The sequence below is a fragment of the Sciurus vulgaris genome, assembly GCF_902686455.1.
Source record: "Sciurus vulgaris genome assembly, chromosome: 10".
Taxonomy (NCBI): Eukaryota; Metazoa; Chordata; class Mammalia; order Rodentia; family Sciuridae; genus Sciurus; species Sciurus vulgaris.
Window position 1 is genome coordinate 11462240 of NC_136470.1, and position 6908 is coordinate 11469147.

Consider the following 6908-nt stretch of genomic DNA (forward strand, 5'->3'; position numbering starts at 1 on the left):
GAGGGGTTCAGATCTGACTTCTGCCGGCTTCTCACCGCCTCCACTACCCAGTCTCAGGAACCAAGAGTGCTGTTTTTGTCACCACCTTCACCCGCAGGCACCCCTGTGCGCTCGCCCCTCCCTCCCCGCCGTGTGACTCCTCCCAGACTTTCAGGGTCAGCCTGAGAAGCCCCTCTCCCTCCCAGAGTCCCTACAGCACCCAGGTCTCCCCCGACCCGTGAGAGGTTTCTCCCCACTCCACCACAAAGGTCTGGCTCCCTCCTCCACTTGGAGTTGCTGTGCCAGAATCTGCCCTGCATCTCCGGGACCAGGGCCCCGACAGGCTCCAGAAGGGCTTGATAAATCGAAACAAGGATTGTTGGAAAAGTGGTTGCATCACTACAAAGTTTTATCAGAGCGTCATATGCCACAAAAGACAATAGCGACAAGAGAGTCAATGGTACCATCTGCCCTTTTCAAAAATGCCCAATTTCAAAAATGCCTACGGATACCCAAGGCGGCTCTCTCCTGACCACATGTTGGCGGGGTGGGGGGTGGGGGATGGACACACACACACACACACACACACACACACACACGTCACCTCCCCCCACCCAAGTCAAAGGAACCATCCGGTACCCTCCCAGACCTGTCCCCAACACCTGCTTTCCTCCCCTATCCCTCTTTACCCCGGGACAGACACCAGAGAGCTGTTCCCGGGTTCTTCTTGGGGCGGAGGACCTAGCTGCTGTCCAGCCTGAGCCGGAACTGGAGCCCTGCGCCTGGGTCTGTAGAGCCAGAGATGGGCTTAGGTCGCTGCTACGGGCTACAGGCTAATCCAGGCCACTGCAGGAAAGGAGAGGCGCGTGGGGCTAGAAGCAACCGTGATGATCGATGGCGTGACAGAGGACCCGGGTGGAACTCTGGTGCCCAGCACCCTCGCCCGGTTCCACCCGAAGGCGCAGCCCGCGGGGAATCCACAGCAGCATAGAGGGCTCTCCAGAAGCATCTCGAGGCCTAAGCCCGGACTCTGCGCAGGGAAACGCGGACCCCGCTGTAAACTTGCCACTTCTCAGGGTCACCTGCCCGGAACTTCCCGCTGGGTGGGCGCAGCACTTGGCAGCCCAGTGATCTGGGTTTGGAAAAGGGCGCAAGAAAGACAGGAGGCTAGGCATGTCCCTGTTTCCTCTTTTCTTTTCTCTTCTTCTGTGTCCCTCTCGCTTTTGGTTAGTTTCTCCCTCTCCTTTCAAATTCTTTCTCACTGCACTTCAATACATATATTTGACTTTTTAAAAATTTTCCCTCCGTATCAACAAGACCCATGCCTGAGAGTCAGGAACCCTAGAAGGAGTCCACTGCCTCTCTGCCTTTGCAGTCCCTGGACCTGGTGCTTGTTGGAAGTAGAAAGTCTCAGGCATCTGGAGGCACGAGCACAGTGGAGTCTGGAAACTGCTCTACGTTTTTGGGGCCTATCCTTGACTCTGTGCCTCTCTGCAAGGTTCTTGAGTCTTCTGGTCTGTAGACACAGACCTCTTCTTGCAGTTCACAAGTGATCCTTGAAATTGTGCCCAACCATTGGAATAGTCCAGGCCCCCACCTTGACCACCTATTAGATAAAGTTATAAAAGCAGTTTTTGAAAACTAAGCATGCTCATATAAAAAATAAGACTTTGAAATAATACAGAAAGGAAATGTCACCATTCCCGTTCCCACCCCCTTCCCACCCCCAAGTAGCCTTTGTCAAGATTTTGGTGACCCTCATTCCAGATTATGTGCATAGGTTTTGTAACCTGTTGTTTTCCATTTCTCAGCATCTCTTGGACATCTTTCTATATCAATATGACATCCATGTGACCCCTTTAAATGGTATAAGGTGGTATCAATCGATCCCCTTTAGGTCTTTCTCTCCTTTGCTTGAGATCTGTCCAGTCGTAGAAAGTCAGTCAGAGCTGGAATCCTTGAAAATCTGATTCCATTGTGTCTGTGGTTGTGCTGAGAGTAATCAGGGCCTCTGTAAGCAAGTCGTGGAAGACACACTCACTTCCTGCCCTGGTGGGGCTCTGTGCCCACAGCCAGTTCTCCTTAGATTAAGGACTCTTTCCCCAAAGGACTGGCTGGAAAAACCAGTTCCCATTTTGCACAAGGGAGAATAGAGCCCACTGATGTTTAAGTGACTTGGTTTTGCTCAAGGGAGATTGACAGTTCAACGTGTAAACAGAACACTCCTTGGTTGGGACTGTGACCAGAGCAGAACTTGAGTTCTGTGATTTTGGAAGATGAGAGTTTTAGACATTCAATTTCCTTTTTATTTTCCCACTTCCAATGACAAAAAGGTCATCTGTTTCTGGGTTGAAGCTGGGCATTTGTCTATGCAATGAGCTCATTCTGTTTGGCAATATATATACTGCACTGGGAAAGAGGGGGTGGGAAGGAAGGAAAGGGAAAGAGAAGGAGAGGGAGGGAGGAGGAGGACATTATATAAACTGGAATTTCCTTTTTAAAACATGCTTTGAACTCAGGTCCATCCAGAACCTAAGAATATAGCATTGTTTGAATGCAGGGTTCTGCAGATGTCCTTTTTTTTTTTTTTTTTTTTTTTTTTTTTTTTTTTGGTGGGGAGAGGTGGGGTACCAGGGATTGAACTCAGGGGCACTCAGCCCCTGAGTCACATCCATAGCCTTATTTTGTATTTTATTTAGAGACAGGGTCTCACTGAGTTGCTGAGCGCCTTGTTTTTGCTGAGGCTGGCTTTAACTCTCCATCCTCCTGCTTCAGCCTCCTGAGCCGCTGGGATGACAGGCGTGCACCACCACCACCTCTGCTCCAGCTTGCAGATGTTCTGAATTAAGATGAGGTCATATTCCATTAGAGTGGCTTCTACATCCAGTGACTAGTGTTCTTATAAGAAGGCCATATGAAGACGCAGACCCTTGGAGAATGCCCTGTCAAGTCAGAAATTGAGGTAATAAATCTAAAAGCCAAGAAGACCAAAGATTGATAGCAACAACCAGAAGCTGGAAAAGGGCAAGAAAGAAGTTTCCCCAGGGCCTTCATAAAGTTGTAGTTATTTTTTTTGGGGGGGGGGTGCTGAGGATTGAACCCAGGGCCTTATGCATGTGAGGCAGGTACTCTACCAACTGAGCTATCTCCCCAGCCCCTCCCCAGGGCCTTCAGAGGGAGCATGGCTCTAACAATTCCTTGATTTCAGACTTCTGGCCTCCAGAACTATGAGATTCAATTTTCTCTTTAAGCCACCCAGTTGGTCATTTGTTAGGGCAGCCTTAGGAAACATACAATAACTAATGTGAGCAGTATACCACGCATGTGCCTAATACAAATTGTATTCTGGGATAGTAAGATACAATTGAGAACACTGCATTAATCAAGGAAAAACGTTCTCAAAGAGTTGATGCTGAATAAAGGAACCAAGTTTTGGCTGCAGAGAGTTTGCAGGCTATTTATCATGGTCAGCAGTTTAGATAAAATTTAGAAGCAACAGAGGAAAGCACTGTGCCTAGAAAATGTCACAGGTCTAGCTGCCTGGCACAGAGACTTAGAATGTACTTCTGGACATATTGAGTCATCAAGAACTTCTAAGTATTTTAGTTCTGAAAATCTTTTTTTGTTTTTAGTTCATTCAATAATCTTATAATGATTCGATCTATATACAAGCTTCACTTGCAGCATTAAAATTCTACAAACTGTGGTGCTCTGATTTTATTCACAGCGACTTTGTGAAAAAGTTATAAATCATAAAGAGACTCTACTACAAACATGCAAAAAATGCTTTGAATATATATGTTATCACATATGCTTAAAAGAAGACTCAAATAGTATAAACGGGTGTTTGATTAAAAGTTAGATTCCCAGGTACAACTGACTTCCTCCCCCCAGGTCTTCAGAGGCAACTCCATTATTTGTGTGTTCTGGAAATATCATTTGCATGTAAAAAAGTATATGTTTAAACATTTCTCTTTCTCTTCTTCTGCACATAAGTGGCAACATACTCTGCACACCATTCTGTATCTTGTTCCCCCCCCCACTCTTTCTGTAATCTTTTCTGCCTCTAACCCTACACACACACACACACACACACACACACACACACACACACGTGGACACACACACATGAGTACACCAGATATATTTATAATATGTCTGTTTCTTACACATCTCCAGAGTGACCAGAGGTCCAGGAAAATCTTCCACCCAACCAAAATGAGGACATGTGCTCCTCCCACTCTTCACAAGAGCCACTTGGTTCCTACTGATACTTTTTCCTGCTTCCATTGGTCATAGATCAATGGAAAAAGAACACTGAGAGACCCAGACAATGGGAGGTCAAGGAGCACTGAACAAGCTTCTCCCCAGAATGGCACTTTCTGCTACTGCCTGAAATTTGCAGGTTAATCATTGTTTTCTTTTGTAATTGCAAAAAAATATGATTTCTTCTCTCTTATTTGTAGTGTAATCAGTCAGATCTAGGCTTTAAAACTGAATATAAGATCACTAGATGAGCTGGGCATGGTGGGTGGGAGAGGGTACATGTTTGTAATCCCAGCAATTTGAAAGGCTGAGGCAGAGGATCTCAAGTTCCAGGTCAGCCTGGACAACTTAGTGAGACCCTCTTTCAAAAATGAAGAAGAAGAGAAGGGGAAAAAAAAAAAAAAAAAAAAAAGGACTGGTGATGTAATTCAGTGGTAAAGTGTCCTTGGTTCAATCTCCAGTATGAAACAAACAAACACCCCACTAGATGAGACTAACAGTTATTTTTACTTTATTTTTGTTTATTTTTGAATAGGTACTATATTCACACAGTTTAAAATTCAAAAGCATATAATGAAAATTTTGCTTCTCCCCAACTAGTCTTTGAAAAAATACCATCTCTTATCTTCCCTTCCAGAGATATTATATTCAAATACAAACAAATACAAATAGATATACTTTGCTCCCCCTTTTTAAAATGAATGTTAACACACTATAAACACTATTCTCCATCATGCCTTTTTTTCCAGTTAATATCTTAGAGATTGCTGCTTAGCAATGTAATGAAAGTTTCTTCCTTAAAGAAAATTCCATCCTTTGGTCATAATTTCTGTAGCTAGTGCCCTGACGAAAGACCTCATTTAGATTGTTTCCAGCTTTTACTATCACAAACAATGCTGCAGTGAAATACCTTGTAAATTGTCATTTGCACATGTGTTGTCTATCATAATGATAAATCCCCAGGGCTAGTATTACTGGGTCACAGTCTGCACATTTGCAATTTTGATAGATGTTGCCAAGTTGTCACTTTTGTGTTGGGGTCCCAATTTATGTTGCAATGTGTAAGAGAGACTGCCTGATTGACAGCTAATTTAAATGCATGACTTTTATTTTCTCAAGTCCAGGGGTATGGACTTGAGAAATATGATCTCCAGTTTGGATGTTGGACTAGGTAATGGGACTGACTCCTCTGGTGTGACAGGATAGAATAATACAATGTCATTCCCCCCTTCAAACACTAGGCTACAAATTGCAATAGATGTCAACCTCTGTTACTGTGTCCAATCCTTTCAAAGATTTCCTAATAACTTTTCTGAGTTAGAACATTCCAGGTGTGTGAGTGTACTATGTCTGCTGAGGAATATTTATGTTTTAACCAAATAATTCAGCAGATACTTACTGAACTCTTTTTCTGTGCTATGAACTGTCCCAGGTACCAAGGTCCCACCCAGAATGAAACAGACAGCATCTCTGCTCTGAAACATGATGTTAAAAATGATTACTATCATCATTATTATAATTTCTTTTGGTCCTCTCAACAGCCTGTAAGGTGGTTAGAGCAGAGTATATGTGACTAAGCTGCTGCCCCATGTCATATGGCAGCCAGCAAACACTGCTAACTGTTCTTCCAGATGGGCAACACTTTCTGAGGGAATGAAACTTGGTTGAGCACATGGCTTCCCAGACTAAGGACTACATTTCCCAGCCTCCTTTTGTGACCAAATTCTGGCCGGTAGGATGTATGTAGAAGTGATCATGGGCAACCTGCAGAGGGAGCATGTCCTTTTCATTTGGTTCTCATCCTCTGCTGGCTGGAATCCCGACATGATGGTCAAGAAGCCATCATGGATGATAAGTGGGGCCACATATAAAAGAAAGGGAAAAGGGAAAAAGCCTGGGTTTCAGACACTATGGGATGCTAGACCTTCCAGGGACTGATTCTCTGGTCCCTTAGTTGAGAGAAAAAAGACCCTTCTACTTTGTTAAAGCCATGGTTGTGTTGGGTTTTCTATAGCAGCTAAACCAAATCTTCACCTAAGGTCAGGGGCTTCTGGATGCTGAATGGAGCGGTTTGGGAGGTCTGAAGGGGCATCTCTGGTGCAGTTGTCTTTGTTATATCAACTAAGCCTGAATCCAGTCTCTTACCAGGGAAGAATCATAACCAGACTTGAAAGTCACGTGGTAGACACTAAAGGACATGGAGGAGAATGGATATTGGGGTGAGCCAGCAACCACCATCATGCCAGAAATCATCATCTAAGATGCTAAGAACTGGAATTTTTCTACTGCCATTGATGCTTGACTCACTTTATCCCCTGTGACCAATTCCAGTGCATCTATGAATGCCTCGAAACTCTGGCAGAAAGTTTCTGAGAAAAACCTGGAAGGTGATCTTCATCTCCTGTTCATAGGTGTATGAGAGGGTCTTGGGCACAGGGGTGGCAGCTGAGGCCAATACATTTCAAGGGGAGGATAGCACTGGCAAAGCTTTTGGCAGAAAGCTGACACAAAGTGGGCAACTTGGGTTTTGACAGAACCATCTTCCCTCAAAAGAAAAGGAGATTACTCAGGGCACATGAAGGCTGCTGGAGGCCAGCCCCTGCACCTCAGGCTGGGAAGAGCTGTGTGTGGGTTCCTTTCCTCTGACAGCTCATGCAGGCCTG